Consider the following 17,702-nt stretch of genomic DNA (forward strand, 5'->3'; position numbering starts at 1 on the left):
CTGGGATCCACTGGCCTCTGAGAGGTGATGGGTAGAATTTGAGGCATCTATGAATGTAGATAGGGAAAATTTATGTCTTTATTTTTACCAAGCATTAATTGAAATTTAGCATTGCCTTCAAAGATAAATGTAGGCAATATATGACAGATTTATTAGCAGTATCAATGGTGTAGATAGATAGCATCACTGACTCAGTGGACATGAATCTGAGCAAACTCAGGGCAATAGTGAAGAACAGGGAAGCCTGGCATGCTGCAGTCCATGGGGTCACAAAGAGTTGAACATGACTTAGCAACTGAACAACAACATGGTAGTGTCAACAATAGAAAGCATAGTTATTTTCATATTGAATATATTATGGTTTGTATCACATAGTTTTTCTATGTAATAGAAATTTTATTTATGCTTATTTCTACCTAGAAATCATGGTCCTTTTTAAGTCTGCTGCTTGATCTTGTTGTTTAATGTAAAGAAACACATTACTTTAGCCCGTTCAGGGTGGTACAACAAAATTCTATGTATTAAGTAGCTTGTAAATAACAAATTTATTTCTCACAGTTCTTTCAGCCCTTAACTTTTGTCTAAGATCAGGGTGCCAACAAGGTTAGGGGAAGGCTCTCTTCCGGATCACAGACCTCTCCTTGTACCTTCACATAGTGAAAGAGGGTAAGAGAACTCTGAGTGATTCTAACCCCATTTTAAGCACTAATCCCATTCATGGGAGCTCCACCCTCATGACCTAATGACCTCTGGAAGGCTCATCCTCCTAATACCATCACATTGGTGTTAGGATTCCAGTATTTGAGTTTTGGGAAGACACAAACATTCAGATCATAGCTATATTACTGTAGCACACATTTGGTTTGTTTAAATATTTTGGTAAATATATTTTAATGTAAATGGTTTCAGAAGTAATCCCATATATTTTGTTTTATGTATTTAAAAATATATTTGAGACAGAGTCCCTAAGCTTCCCCAGAGTGGCAAAGTAGTCCATGCATGAATAGTTAAGAACCTTTCATTGTAGGTTAACAGCATGTAAAAGCATGAAAGAATATTCTCATGAGTTCCCTGGTGGCCTAGTGGCTAGAATTCAGGCTTTCACTGGTGGTGTCCAGGTTTGGTCCCTGGTTGGGGAACTGAGATCCCATAAGCCCTGTGCAGCACAGACAAAAACAGAACAAACAAATAAGCTATAAATAAATAAATAATAATGTATATATATATATATTCTCTAGCACTGTATATAAAAATAAACTCAAAATGAATTAAAGGCCTTAGTGTAAGGCTGGAAACCACTCTGACATAAACCATAAAAAATTTTTTTGAATCTGTCTTCCAAAGTAAAGAAAATAAAAGCAAAAATAGGCAAATGGGACCTAATTAAACTTAAAAACTTTTGCAGAGCAAAGGAAACCATCAAAAAGACAGCCTACTGAATGGGAGAAAATATTTGCAGAAATATTATCCAAAATATATCAACAGCTCATACAATTAACATCAAAAAACAAACGACCTGATTAAAAATGGGCAGAAGACCAAAATAGACATTTTTCCAAAGAGGACATGCAGATGGCCAACAGGAACATGGAAAAATGCTCAACATTGCTAATCATTCAGGTCAATTCAGTTCAGTTCGGTCGCTCAGCCATGTCCGACTCTGCGACCCCATGAACTGCAGCACGCCAGGCCTCCCTGTCCATCACCAGTTCCCAGAGTTCACTCAGACTTACGTCCATTGAGTCAGTGATGCCATCCAGCCATCTCATCCTCTGTCGTCCCCTTCTCCTCTTGCCTCCAATCCCTCCCAGCATCAGAGTCTTTTCCAATGAGTCAACTCTTTGCATGAAGTGGCCAAAGTACTGGAGTTTCAGCTTTAGCGTCATTCCTTCCAAAGAACACCCAAGACTGATCTCCTTCAGAATGGACTGGTTGGATCTCCTTGCAGTCCAAGGGACTCTCAAGAGTCTTCTCCAACACCACAATTCAAAAGCCATTGGGAAATACAAATCAAAACTACAGTCAGATATCACCTCACATCTCTCAGAATGACTGGCATCAAAAAGAACACAAATAACAAATGTTGGTGAGGATACGGAGAAAAGGGAACCTTCGTACACTGTCAGTGGTAATGTAAATTGGTGCAGCCACTGTGAAAAACAGTATGGAGTTTTCTCAAAAAACTAAAAATAGAACTACCATATATTCCACTCCTAGGTGTATATCCGCTCAGAAACAAAACAGTTATTTGAAAAGATACATGCACCCCAATGTTCATAGCAGCATTATCTAGTTACCAGCATATGGATGTAACCTAAGTGTCCGTTAACAAATGAATGGATAAAAAAGATGTGATACTCTCTCTCTCTCTCTCACACACACACACACATGCACACACATATGTATATACACGGAAGAATACTACTGTGTCAGCCAGAAAAAAAGAATGAAATTTTGCAGACTTGGAGGGTATTATGCCAAGTGAAATAAGTCAAAGACAAATTCTCTATGCTATGACTTTGTATCTGAAACTGGAAAAGTACAACAAACTAGTAAATATAACAAAAAAGAAACAAGAGTCACAGATACAGAGAAGAAACTGGTGGTTACAAGTGGGGAGAGAGAAGGTGGGAAGAGGCAATACAGAGGTGAGGGATTAAGAGGTATAAATAAAGTGAAAGTGAAAGTCACTCAGTCATATCTGATTTTTTGCTATACAGTCCATGAAATTCTCCAGACCAGGATACCAGAGTGGGTAGCCTATCCCTTCTCCAGGGGATCTTCCCAACCCAGGGATCAAACCCACGTGTCCCACATCGCAGGCAGATTCTTTACCAGCTGAGCCACAAGGGAAGCCCAAGAACACTGGAGTGGGTAGCCTATCCCTGCTCCAGGGGATCTTCCTGACCCAGGAATCACACTGGGGTCTCCTGCATTTCAGGTGGATTCTTACCAGCTGAGCTCCCAGGGAAGCCCTTTAAGAGGTATAAAGCACTATGTATAAAATAAATGAGCTACAAGGATATATTGTACAGCACAGGAAACATAGCCAATATTTTATCATAACTGTAAAGGGATTATAACCTGTAAAAGTTGTGAATCACTATATTGTACACCTGTCATATATTGTACAGCGACAATTCAATTGCAAAGAAAAGAACCTATCATTACATATCAAGTGTGTGTTTAACTTTCCTTCCGATATAGCCTAATTCTGAAGCTTAACAGTGGACCTCTCACTACAATATTTCCAATCCTTTATCCTTGTTTTCTTCCCTTAGTTATTACTTGGCAATATCCCAACTATAATGAGTCCAATCATTTGTCTTGCTGCAGAAATCACACAGCAGGGCAGATTTGTGCTACCATACAGTTATGGCCTCCAATCCCAACCAGCCCCCAATGCAACTAAGGAGTCTTCTTTTCTCTTGTCAGTTGTCCTTCCTATTTCAGACTTCCTTTCTCCTCCACACCTTTTAACTTTTCCCTCCTCCACCTCAACTTTCCCCTTACCTGAACAGAGATTTCACCCTCCTCCTCATGGAGAACTTTGAGGACTTCAGATGACAATTCTGTACACCAACCATTGTATATATCCCACTGTTTTTTTTTTTTTTTCTCTTCCTTCTCACTAAAATGGTATAGTGCCCCTCCTCTAAGACAAATTCCTCCTCCACTTCTCCAAATCACATTCAACAAATATTGAATCAGGGTTTGTTCCCCGCCCCTCTAAAAAAAAAATAATATGTTAAAGTCCTAAACCCTAGTACCTCAAAATGTGATTTCATTTGGAAATAGAGTTGTTGCAGGTATAATTAGTTAAGATGAGGTCATACTGGAGAAGCGTAGAGCCCTAATGCAATAGGACAGGTGTCCTTGCAAGAAGATGGTTGTGTAAAGACAGAGATGCAGAGAGAATGTCCTGGGGCAATGAAGGCAGAGATTATACAATTGCAAGCCAAGGAAAGCCCAAGACTGCCCATATGTTAATACTATCGGAAGCTAGGGAGAGGCACGGAAGGTTTCAGAGGGAGCATGACCACGACAGAACATTGACTTCAGACTTCTGCCTCCAAAACTGTGAGATAAGAAATTTCTATTCTGTTAAGCCACCCAATTTGTGGTACTTTGTAAACTTTGGCCCCCAAATCTAGGTGAGTCATTCTTCTGAAGGCCTCTAATATCATCCTTTCCTTTATCATTGAACTCAGCTGACTTTTGATCTTGTGAAGGAAGGCATAAGGACTGTTTTGTTCATCTAGATCTCCGTTGTCAAGCACAGAATCTGGCATTCAGGGACTTCCCTGGTGGTCGAGTGGTTAATACTCTCCACTTCCAACACAGAGGTGCAGGTTTGAACCCTGGTCAGGCAAATGAGATCCCACATGCTGTGCAGCATGGACCGGGGAAAAAAAAAAAAAACCAAGAATCTGGCATTCAGCAAGTGCTCACTGTTGAATTTCAAATATATTTGTTCTATTTTCTATATAAAGTACATGACACTATTGCTAAACATCCCCTTGTCCTTAAGTCTTTTCAAGGTTTATGATTATTTTCTTAAGATTAAAGCCCTGGAAGTAAAATTATTACTGTATCAAAAAATATAACCATTTTAAAATCCTTGACATCTATTGCTAACTTCATTTCCAGATGTTTATTGTCCTAAATTTATCTAGGAAGTATTGACAAGTTTTATAATATTCAGTCATTCTCATCCAGAGCTATACTATCTCTCTTCATTTATATTTCTCATATTTCTATATTAGTCAAGGTAAATGTTATAATTTTTCTGATATATGAACTTCATGTTCTTTTTAAAGGCAACTATTTTATTTGTGTATGCATATGTGTATAAATATACAATATGTAAAATCATTTCCTATTGCAAATCAGAAGTCTTTTCCACCATATTTTTATTACCAGCTATCGCTGATAAATAGGAAATCTAATGTGTTGGTGATTGCTTTCTTATCTGGCTATTCATTGATTTTTCTTCCTAATTATAAATGTATACAACTTTATCATCTGTAAATAATGATACATTTATCTTCTCTTTTCCACAGTTATGCCTCTTCTTTTTTTTTTTTTTTTTTTTAAGTGCAAAGCAAAGTTTATCAAAGCATAGATACACTCTTAGAGGGAGGGCAGGCTGTTTCTTCAGAGTGAAACCAGTCTCCATAGTAATGCTTCTTATTTGGTTCATACCTTATTTTAATTGCTAGAATTTCCAGAACTTGTTAAAAAATGGTCATAAGGACAAGTTTCCTTTTGTATTCCTTACTTTAATGGAAACTAGTATTTCAGTGTTCAGTGTAATATGCCTGAACTTCACAAAAGTATTCTTTGTTTTTGTAAGACAGTTTTACTCAATTTCTAGATTACTATTATTAAAATTCAAAAGCAGATATTATTTTTATCAGACATCATTTTAGCATCTATCTGATGAATATATAGCTTCCTTCCTTTGGCTTTTTGATGTGATATAGTAAATGAGATGTTTGGAGATAAATTTTACTGTTTTTTTAAAATCAATAAACATAGAATATAATTGGTAGGTACTTATTATTCAGGATTTTTACATTTCTTTTCATAATGAAAATTGGTCTGATTGTGGATGTGCGGGTGTGTGTGGGTGTGTAAACTGTCAGGTTTTATATCATGCTACTTTTATAAAATGAGCTAAGTTTCCTTCTTTTTCTATTCTTTGTAACACTTTATATAACATCATAATTATATATTCTATGAAAGAATTTACTCTCCCAACTATTTTGGCCCAAAACCCTTTAAGGCATCATTAATTCTTTTTCAATTTCTCTCATAGTTTTCAGCCTCTATTTTCTACTTCACTTATAACATATTTTTCCAAAAACATTTCAATTTTGTCAGTACTTCCAAATTTATGTCCAGGTATTATAAAGTAGTACATATTGATCATTAAAAATAATCTTTGTCCTTGTACTATTATTCTTTATTTGCTGAACTGTGTTTTCATCCTCTTTGCCCAAGAAGAATGCCTGACATAACATTCTTTAAAAAAAAAAAAAGATAGTTTTGGGGGTATATAAATCAATTACATTTTTCTATTATTTTTCAATTAATGGTTTCTTGTTTTCCTTTTTAAAATTTGCCTTATGCTATTTCATATTTTTTTAATTTCTGATGGAAATGTTATGTTTATTTAAGTAAATAAAATAAATAAATGTTAAGTTCATTTATTTTCATTCTATATTTTTCCAAAGTAGAAACATGTAAGACTATATACATTTTCCTCTAAGTGCAGCTTTGGCTGCATTTTGCTATAAACATTACACTGGAAATTGACTTTGGCTTTGAAATCAGGCTAAAATATGCTGTTACACTAGTATTACATTTTATGTATACTTGTGGATGACTGAACTGTCAAATACAGACTTCAAAAGAATTCAAGGTATCTCTGAACTTGTGTGCAATCAATGACCATGTGATCACAATTTTACCACCATCTTTAAACAGAGTAAGTAAATTAGTAAAGTGAACAAGGAGTGCTGTTTGGACATGTTTTTTAATATCTGAATGTAAGAAAAGCACTCTAGATATTTCTTGTAGTAAAAAACTATTTGATATGCTTTATAAGTTTCAATTCTATCAGTTGAAAGATATGAATATATTTATCATTGTGAAGTATAATACTGCAATAATTATTAATGACTGTGAAAGATAAAGATGTCCAAAATATATATATTAAGTGAAAAATAGTTATATTAATAATACTTTATATATAATAGGAAACCATTATTGTCAAATATATTAATATAATATTAGTATCTGGAAAAATACTAATATTAACAGAAGGATTATGTACCATTTGTATTTTTACACAGTAATCATTTCTAGCAATGAAGTTATAGGACATTTTAACTTCTATCTTATATACTTATATAATGTTTGAATTTTTATCAGGAGCATATGTTATCTTTCATAATAAAGGACAGTAAAATATATTTAAAATAAAAACAGGACTGAAATATACAGTTTAGCAGTCTGATAAGCTATATGATTTTCTTTCAGAAGATTCTGTGATTCAGTTATCTATGATATTTATCTCCTCACACTTTTCTTGCTGGCCCTTCAATCACTTGACTAACCACTATGCATATACAAGGAGAGAAGTACTAGTCAATTATGTCACATTTTATTAGCTATGATTTTAAAAAATAGACACAATAATGCAATTGATTCATATAAATGGTTAAATCTTAAATGAGTATGTGCTAACTGGCCATTTTGTGCTAGATCAAGCAACTCAATTTAGCCAAATAAAGAGAGTATTACTTAAAGGACACTGAGGATGTGGTGGGCATTAATAGGAGGGGCCTGAGGAATCTGAGACTCAGTGATGGAATGATTGTCCACTTAGCACTACAAGATCTGATCCTGGGGAGGAAACAGGACCAAGGAGCCTCAGAGGCTTGACAGCTTTGTGCCACCTCTCTTGCTGTGTGTGATCCTTCTCAGACTATCTTTGCCCATTTCTGAATATTTCTTTATATTCCTCCTGCTTTCCATTGGTCAATTCCCTCCCTCTCTACTATTTACATCTTTTCTCTTGTCTTCTGAAAAACCTTTCTGCTTTTTTCAATTCGTCTCTCTCTTGCATCTTCAACCTTTTTCTTCCTATTGGACCTTTTTATGGTCCTACCCAGCAACTGGACATGCCAACTGGACACAAATATACATATGAATATATCATCTCCCATTCTAAAAACCAAAACAAACCAGGACAAGACCAAAAAAAAACAACTCTTGTCTTGAACCCACATTTCCCTTTAAGCAATCAACCATCTCTCTGGGCTCTTTCCCAAATGTCCTGAAAGAGTAGTCCACATAGGCTGCCTACACCTCCCTTCTCTCTAGCCCTTTATAGCATTCTAATCAGGTCAGTCCTGAAATGTTCTTCTTGAGAAGTTCTATTCCATTCTTACCCCAAATTCTTAATTTCATTCATTCCACCTAGTTGAGCACTTCCTCTTTACACACACTGCTTTCTTTTCTGAATCATCACTCTCTTGGTTTTTCTCCTACCTTTCTGGCCATTTCATCTCACACTTCTTACAGGCATCTAGCTTACTCATTCTCTAGAAATTGATTTTTCTGGAACTCTATCCTTGGACTTCCTGCCCTTGCTCTTTTCCTACTCTTCTAGCTCCATGATTATGTCCATTCACATGGCTTTAAATTCATTTATTACAAGACAATTGAAAATGCAAGTGGATTGTTCTGAATTAGTGCTGTCCAATATAACCTTCTGTGATGATGGAAATATTCTGTATCTTTTCTGTCCGGTACCATGGTCATTAGCTACATGTGGCTAGTGAGTGAACACTTGACAGGTGGCTAGTGTGACTGAAGAACTGCATTTTAGATTTTATTCAATTTCAATTAATTTAAGTTGTCACATGTGATCGGTGACTATGGTATTGGACAATTTGGTTCCAGGTTAAAAGAAACCAAAGGATGGACTTCCCTGGTGGTCCAGTGGCTAAGACTCTGTGCTCCAAATGCTGGGGTTCCAGGTTTGATCCCTGGTTAGGGAACTAGATCCCACATGCTGCAACTGAGAGTTTGCGTGCCACAACTAAAGATCCCAATTACTGAAAAGAAGATTGAAGATTCTGCATGTTACAACTAAGACCCAGTGCAGCAAAAGAAAGAAAGAAGCTGAAGAAACAATTAAAAACAACAACAACAACAACTACTAAAGAACTTGGTTAATGTAGTGAAAAACAAATGCAGAAGTAGGTTTCAACTTGCTGTCTCTCTTCCCAGGTACTTGCCTACCTCCTTTTCCCAAGCGTGAACCCTCCTAACCAACAATGACTCCAAGCCTGCCACCAACCACAGAACAGACTTCTAAAATGGCTCTCCACTAGTCCTCTTTTATGTCCACCCAGCAACTGGACATGCCAGGCTTCCCAGATTGCCCTGCAAGCTCTCCTTATTCCCTCAGCCTTTGGAAGGGCTGATTAGTGACTTAGCTCTCAATTCTTTAATTCTCCTTTTGGACCATAGCTTCTCCCAGCACATAAATTCTTATTCCTATAAGAAAATCCTTATTCTATAATACTCATAATTGTTCTGTTTCTCTAACTGAATCCTAACTGATGTCTTTTTTTTTTTTTGCTGGGATGGCTGCTACATGTTTTTGTTGCTGCTTGTGGACTTTCTCTAGTTGTGGCCAGCAGAGGCTACTCTCTGTTGTGGTGCAAGGTCTTCTCGTTGTGGTGGCTTCTCTTGTTGCGGAGCACAGCCTCTAGGTGCTCAGGCTTCAGTAGTTGCAGCAGGCAGGCTCAGTAGTTGCAGTTCACAGGCTCGAGAGCATGGGCTCAGTAGTTGTGGTACACTGGCTTAGTTGTCCCATGGAATGTGAGATCTTCTGGACCAGGGATCAAACTAGTGTCCCCTGATTTGGCAGGTGGAGTCTCATCCACTGAACCACCAGGGAAGTCCCCTAACTGATCCATTTCTTGGCAACAGTTACTCTTTCAATCTTCCCCAGTGCAAGGGCACCAATATCCATCAACTGTCTCCTAAACTCTCTCCCTTCAGTCCATCACTAAGTCCTTGGCCAACTAGCTTCAAAATACACATAGAATATGTCCATTTCTCTCCATCTCCTCTGCAATACCCTCATCCAAGTAACTCCTATCCCTTACCTGCTTCCATGTCCATCATCAAACCCCAATATCTACTCTAAATGCAAATTTTAAACATGTGAAACATTTCGATGACATCCTATTGCACTTACTTACATAGTTCTACATAATCAGGTTCCTGCCAGCTTCTCCAGACTTCTCTTGAACCACTCTCTCCCTTACTAAATATACTCGAACCTTACTGGCATTTTTTTTTTTTTCCCCAGAAAAGGCCATGCTTTTTGCTCTTCTCAGAGTTTTCACATATGCTAGCCATTCTGCCTGGAATATTCTTCCAACTCCCCATGCATTTCTCACTTTCCTTAGTTTATTCCTTCAGGTCTTGTCTTAAACATCACTTCCTCAGAAACTCTTTCCTTGACCAACTTACCTAGGTGCTCCTTATTCTGTAACACTATACTGTGTTAGTTTTTTCTTTACATTGATCACATTTTATAAATGCTTATTTATTTTAAAAAGTGTATTTATTCTCTCTCTCTCTTTTTTTTTTTCTCATGTAGCTGTGATCTCCAGGAAGGTAAATGACATTTCTGCTTTACTCATCTGATGCTTAATTCAGTGCCTTGCATATTACTGGTGTTCAAAATGTATTTGTGGAGTGATAGAATGAATGGATTGCTGTTAGCTTCTGCTTATTTCTGGTTTCTGCTTTCTTATAATTTTAGTTTGATAAGACCTCTCATAGCCCCAGTTCTAACTCCCTCCTCGTGACATTGACTCTTTCTTTGGTACTGCTCTAGATATGGTCTGGTACCTGATGCTGGTCCAATTAGTTGGGGCAAGGCAAGAACAAAAAATGTGACAGCCTCGACTGCTCCCTTAGCAGGGCTTTGGGGTATGGTTACCCTTGGAAAGAGCTTTGAGACACAACATGATAGACATATTCAGTGAAAGAATTATCACTAAATTTTCCTTTTTTTGTGCCATGATTCATCTTGAATGTCTGAACAACCAAAGATTGCTTATGTTCTGGGATTCCATTCAAGTAGAATGGGAGTACTTTGATAAAACCTACCTTTGATTGTATGTTTACATAATCATTGTTCTTTTTGTACTTACTTGTATAAAATCTGTTCCTTCTTATAACTTAACCTATCATCTCCCCCTGTAAAAGCTAAAATGCAAACAGCTAAATTGAATCTGAACTGCTAATTAAAAAAAAAAAAAACCTAAAGGCAGGACTTCCCTAGTGGTCCAGTGGCTAAGACTCAGCACTCTCATTGCAGGGGGGCCTGGGCTCCATCCCTGATCAGAAATCTAGATCCCACTTGCCACAACTAAAGATTCAGTGTGCTGCAAGGCACAGCCAAATAAATAAATCCTTTTTTTAAAAACTAAAAACAATAAGAATAACTAGTATTTCAAGTGTATTTAAAATGTCAAGATTTTAAAAATTAATAGGTTTTGTTTTTAAAATAAAAATAAATAAATGCTCTATTTTAATAGAACATTTTTAGATTTAAGAAAAATGAGCAGAAAGTAGAGTTTCATATACCTCCTCCCCCAGTCTTTTCTTCTATCATTAACATTGTACATTAGTGGGTATGTTTGTTACAATTGACAAGCCAATAATGATTCATTGTTACAAGCTTAAGTCCACAGTTAACATTAGAGTTTATTCATTATGTAGTACATTCTATGCTGCTGCTGCTGCTGCTGCTGCTGCTGCTGCTGCTGCTAAGTCGCTTCAGTCATGTCCGACTCTGTGTGACCCCATAGATGGCAGCCCACCAGGCTCCGCCTTCCCTGGGATTCTCCAGGCAAGAACACTGGAGTGGGTTGCCATTTCCTTCTCCAATGCATGAAAGTGAAAAGGGAAAGTGAAGTCGCTCGGTTGTGTCTGACTCTTCGCGACTCCATGGACTGTAGCCCACCAGGCTCCTCCGTCCGAGGATTTCAGGAAAGAGTACTGGAGTGGGGTGCCATTGCCTTTTCTGAGTACATTCTATGGGTTTTGCTAAATATATGATATGTATTCACTATCAATAGAACCACACAGAGTAGTTTCACTGCCCTAAAAATTCCCAGTTTTCCTTCTATTTAACCCTCCCACCCACTGTTCCTCTTCTTGAACCCTTGACAACCACTGATCTATTTACTGTCTCCATAGTTTTGAACCTTTTCCAGAATGTCATATAGCTGAAATCATACAGTACATAGCCCTTCCAGATTGGCTTCTCTCAGCAATATGCATTCAAGATTCCTCCGTGTCTTTTCATAGCTCGATAGTGCATTTCTTTATAGCACTGAATAATATTTCACTATATGGGTACCAAATTTTATTTATCCATTCACCTATTGAAGAATACCTTAGTTGCTTTCAAGTTTTGGCAGTTATGAATAAAGTTGCTATAAACATCCATGTGCAGGTTTATGTGTGTGTGTGTACTTAAGTTTTCAATGTAGTTGAGTAAATACCAAGCAATACAGTTGCTGGATCATATGGTGTGACTACGTTTAGTTTTGTAAGAAACTGCTAAACTGTCTTCCAAAGTGGCTGTGCCATTTTGCATTTCCACTAGCAATGAATAAGCATTCCTGTTGCTCCACATCCTTGCCAGCATTCAGTGTCAGTGTTTCGAATTTGGCCATGATAACTGGTGTGTGGTGGTATCTCATTTTTTGAATTTTTAATCCTCTAATGACCTGAGTTCAATTCCTGCGTCAGGAAGATCCCCTGGAGAAGAAAATGGCAACCCACTCCAGTATTCTTGCCTGGAAAAGCCCATGTACAGAGGAGCCTGGCAGGCTACAGTCCATGAGGTCGCAAGAGTTGGACACGACTTAGCAACAAAACCACCAAACACCAACCAATAACATATGAGGTTGAGCGGTTTTTCCCATATGTTTATTTGCCATCTATATATCTTCTTTGATAAGGTGTCCGTTTAGATCTTTTGCTCATTTTTAAATTTAGTTATTTCCTTACTTATGGCTGAGTCTTAAGAGTTATTTGTATGTTTTGGATACTAGTTCTGTAACAGATATATGTTTTGCAAAGATTTCCCCTCAGTCTATAGCTTTTCTTTACATTCTCTTAGCATTGTCTCTGCAGAGCAGAAGTTTTTAATTTTAACATGGCAGCCATTCAATTACCATGAAAATAAGATGTCAGAGATATTACAAAAACTTTCTCAATTATTAGAAAGAGTCAACTGAATGACTTCCACAGTCTGTTTTGACACTAGGTTTTTATGGTTCCGTGAAAAGAACAAAGGTGTGCTGTGAACTTTTCCCATATGAATTCTAGCCCCCATTTTGCATTATAACATTAATATATGATAATTGCAAAAAATTAGAAAATATAGAAAAGAAAAGAAAATATGATCTTTAAAAAAGCAGCTCGGCATTTAGTAATGGAAGAATATGGATGACAAGCAAAATAGCCAAACAGGCATGACTTTATGCCTGCCTTTGATGAATTGCGAATTAACAGGTCTCCATCTTCTCAGTAATTCAAAGGTTACATGAATGGGAAAACAGTAATGAGGTCCATAAATAATTAACTTAAAATATTTATTGCAACAAGTATTACCACCAAAGTGTACGAGGTAAAAAAGTGTATGATGGTCTCCCTCCACCCTATCCTTCTTTCTAATTGTAATTGTTCTCTAGAAACAAAAGTCTTTATATCCATGATAACTTGCTATGTACATATGCACAGACCTGCAAGCTTCACCAGCCAGGGATCAATCTGTGTCAATCCTGACATATAACACTGTGAACCTAGTGCATACCACAGAGCTCGGTGGGCAGAAGATGCTCAACTGAATGAGTGTCACACTGTACACTCTTCCGTAGGTGGCTTTAAAATATTTTTTAAGAATATAGCCTGGATATCTTTCCTTGTAAGGATATTGGTAGCTACCTCATTTTTTTCAATGACTCCAGAATAACTGACTCAATGTATGCACATTATAATTTATTCAACCAGTTCCCTATCACTGGATGTTTAGCTTATGTATATATTTACAAACAACACCCCCCCCACACACATAAATGTTATAAACAATACTTCAGTATGTATTCTAGTCTAATTATTGTGTTAAAAAAAAGTCATATCAATCTATCCTCTCACTCCCTTGGGGAGACTTAAGTCACCTGGCCACATCTGGCTGCCCCAGAGGCTAGAAGTGGAATTTCTAGCTGGACAGCATGTACCAGGTTACAAGACATTAACAGTGGAAGGATGGAAGAATAGAACTTGGGGGAGCGGGGCTTATAAATGCAACCATTATTTATTTATTAAAAAAAAAACCCTCTCAAACAACTGCCATTGAACGTGTGTGTCAATTTCTCCACATCTACGGGGGGCGGGTGGTGGTGGTAGTGATATCCCAAATCAAATATGATCAGTCTTTGTCATTGTTGCTGTTATTTTTGTTTGGAGCAAGGGTGCAAAAATAAGGGATATAGCTGTCGATTTTGCTATAAAGGAAAGTTGGGATTCAAATGAGGAAGATCTTAAGTGGCAAATATGAATGACATCTGAATATTTTTAAGCTGTGAAAAGCTGGAGAAAGAGTTTGAGAAATTATAAAATATATATATTGTAAAATGTTTGAGCTGGAAGAGATCTTAAAAAATCTTTCAGTGTACGATGAAATCAAAATTCTGAGAAGTGAATGGGTTTATCCAAGCTCACACTACTCATTAGTAACCAATCTGGGGTTAGTATCAAGGCTGTTTGCATCTCAGCCTATCATCATGTTTTTTCTTATTAGGGACATATGACATATGCACGTTATTTTTATTTTATTTATTATTTTTGGCTGTGCTGGGTCTTCCTTGCTGTGTGCAGGCTTTTTCTAGTGGTTTGTGGGCTTCTCATTGTAGTGGCTTCTCCTGTTGGGGAGCATGGACTCCAGGTGTGGGCTCAGTAATTTGGGGCCACGGGCTTAGCTGCCCAGCAGCATGTGGGATCTTCCTAGAACGGGGTTCAAGCCCAAGTCCCTCAGATTGGCAGGCGGATTCCTAACCACCGGACCACCATGAAAGTCCGTATCATCATTTGGTTTCATTCAGTAAATATTTAATGAGCATCAAATACTGTGTTCAGTACTAAAGAGGATTCAGGGAAGTAAGGACACATATTTATTGAGAACTTTCCTGTCAGATCTTTCATATACATTTCAATCTAGCCCAATGCACCTATTGTACCAAATGAATCTATCTACCAGTTTATTTTTTAAAGAATTATTAGGAGTTCCCCATGTTTCAGTAACACTAGTAATTCTTTGGCATCAAGCCAAAAATATATTCGCTAATTTTCATGGCAAAAGCAGGAACAAGAAAAGTAATATTAAGAGATGAGTGTCCTGAGCCTCTTTGCCTGCATTTAAGAAATAAATCTGTTACAACAATGAAACCACCTTGAGTCAGCCTTGCAAAGGAGTTAGGACTGTGCCATGATATTACTGTAGGTACTGAAAAAAATTCATAAGTTCTGTAGGTCAGGAGGAAAATTATACTATTGCTTCTCTCAACAGAATGTCAACTGGAGAGCATGCCTGACAGCTTTCTTCTCAGGCCTGCTCAGGGCATCTCTGACCAGGTTTCTGTCTAGGTGCTCAGTGTGTGCCATCCTGAGAAACGTCAGAATTGAGGGAAGGCCAGTGGAAAGTTCAAAAGGGGGCAGAGATTTGGCTGGGGAGATGTGTGGGGCAGATCAGATAGAGGGCTTTGTTGATCTAGTTAAGGATTTGGTTCTAAGTGTACTGGGAAGCTAACGAAGGGCTTTAAGCAGATGCTCCAGAGTCATTTGCAACTAAAAGACAGACAGACAGACACACACACACATATACACACACAAGCTTTGAACGGTTTAGGAAAGCTTCAAGGATGGATGAATCAGCAGGCTGTATCATTAGTCCAGGCAATAGGTGATGGTAGCTTATCCCCTGGTTGCAACATAGAAAGAAACAGATATATCAAAAGACAAAATTTACAGAACTTGACTGAGGGGCCATTGAGGGAGCACATACTGTCCTGAATGAATCTGGCGTTCAGCTAATGCTGCTGGATGCAAGTGTCGGACACTCACTGAGGTGGGAACTCTGGAGACCAATCATTAGGATGAAGATCTTGTGCTGTTTTTGCAAAGTTGATCTTGATGAAAGTTAAAGAGGAGAGTGAAAAAGTTGGCTTAAAGCTCAACATTCAGAAAACGAAGATCATGGCATCTGGTCCCATCACTTCATGGGAAATAGATGGGGAAACAGTGGAAACAGTGTCAGGCTTTATTTTGGGGGGCTCCAAAATCACTGCAGATGGTGATTGCAGCCATGAAATTAAAAGATGCTTACTCCTTGGAAGAAAAGTTGTGATCAACCTAGATAGTATATTCAAAAGCAGAGACATTACTTTGCCAACAAAGGTCCATCTAATCAAGGCTATGGTTTTTCCTGTGGTCATGTATGCATGTGAGAGTTGGACTGTGAAGAGGGCTGAGCGCCAAAGAATTGATGCTTTTGAACTGTGGTGTTGGAGAAGACTCTTGAGAGTCCCTTGGACTGCAAGGAGATCCAACCAGTCCATTCTAGAGATCAGTCCTGGGTGTTCTTTGGAAGGACTGATGCTAAAGCTGAAACTCCAATACTTTGGCCACCTCATGTGAAGAGTTGACTCATTGGAAAAGACTCTGATGCTGGGAGGGATTGGGGGCAGGAGGAGAAGGGGACGACAGAGGATGAGATGGCTGGATAGCATCACTGAGTCGATGGACCTGAGTTTGAGTGAACTCTGGGAGATGGTGATGGACAGGGAGGCCTGGCGTGCTGTGATTCATGGGGTCGCAAAGAGTCGGACACGACTGAGCCACTGAACTGAACTTAACGCCCACATAAAGGTCTGGGGGTGGGTGGGTTAGACAAAGGAATTCCGGGTGGAAGAAGAACTAGAGATTTCAATTTGGGGGATCTGGTCAGCTGGTGGACGACATTACTTAGGTAAAGGCACTTTTCTTCTTTTTCTTCTTCTAAAGGAAAGTTGATCTTCAGAAAAGTCTAAAAGAAAGTGTTGGATGGTTAGATGGATTATTTTCATACTTTAATGTATAGGATTGCTCAGTTTTGATTGTATTTTTGTATTAAACATTTTGGTTGTTTTCATTTATAACATTATCTACGACCTTCAAATTATGAACTAAAACCCTTATTGCTGAATTAACTGAATAAAATAGCAGGACCAGGTATGACAGTAAGAAATTTTAGGTAATGAAGAGCTCAGATCTTTGAACAGTGTGGCAGGTCTTGTCAAATTAAAAATTTTTATATCTTCATCCAGGCACCAATGAGAATAATTTGACATATGATGTGTTTAAGCACTTTGAAGAGTAGTCACCTAACTTTTTCTTGCACCGCTGATTTGTCGTCATAGAATAGATTGCTAAGGGAACCAGTAAGCGCTTAAAAATAAGCTTGCTTTTTAATTAAAACGATACTATTCCTATTTTTCATTACAGCTTAAGTAAAATTAATATCCACATCGCGTCTGAAATTCAAATGTCCTTTGTCTTGTCTTTCTTGTACCTAGTACACGGTTACAGAAGAAATGTCAGTTCAGTTTTTCGAAAAGAAACAGATACGTGCCTCACAGTTGCCCAAATCACGCAGCTTTGGCTGCATCAAGTTGCTCAAACTGTGCTGCGAGGAAGCCCGTAACTGCTTAAAAGGCCAGGGACTGAAAAGGAGTCTTGCACAACTCTTCACCACCCAGCGGTTTCGCTTCCAAATCTGGCTTTCGTATCATCCCGAGGCGGGAGCAGCTCCTTGCTCCACTGGAGACAGCCGGTCCCCCTTCAAAAGCAGCTGGGGTTTCCTCGTCCCAGCCCCGGGCGCCCCTCCCTCCGCCCGAGGTTCCCGTGCAAGGGAAGCCACGCGGGCTGGGGCCCGGGAGTTCCCACTGTCCAGCAAGGGAGACCCAGTCATCCCGGAGCGACTCCCGCACTCGGGTCCCTCCAGCCAGGTGGACCAAAGGTCCGCGGGTCTCCGCGCCGCTCCCCTCCCCCGC

Source organism: Oryx dammah, unplaced genomic scaffold (assembly GCF_014754425.2).
Source record: "Oryx dammah isolate SB20612 unplaced genomic scaffold, SCBI_Odam_1.1 HiC_scaffold_4, whole genome shotgun sequence".
NCBI lineage: Eukaryota > Metazoa > Chordata > Mammalia > Artiodactyla > Bovidae > Oryx > Oryx dammah.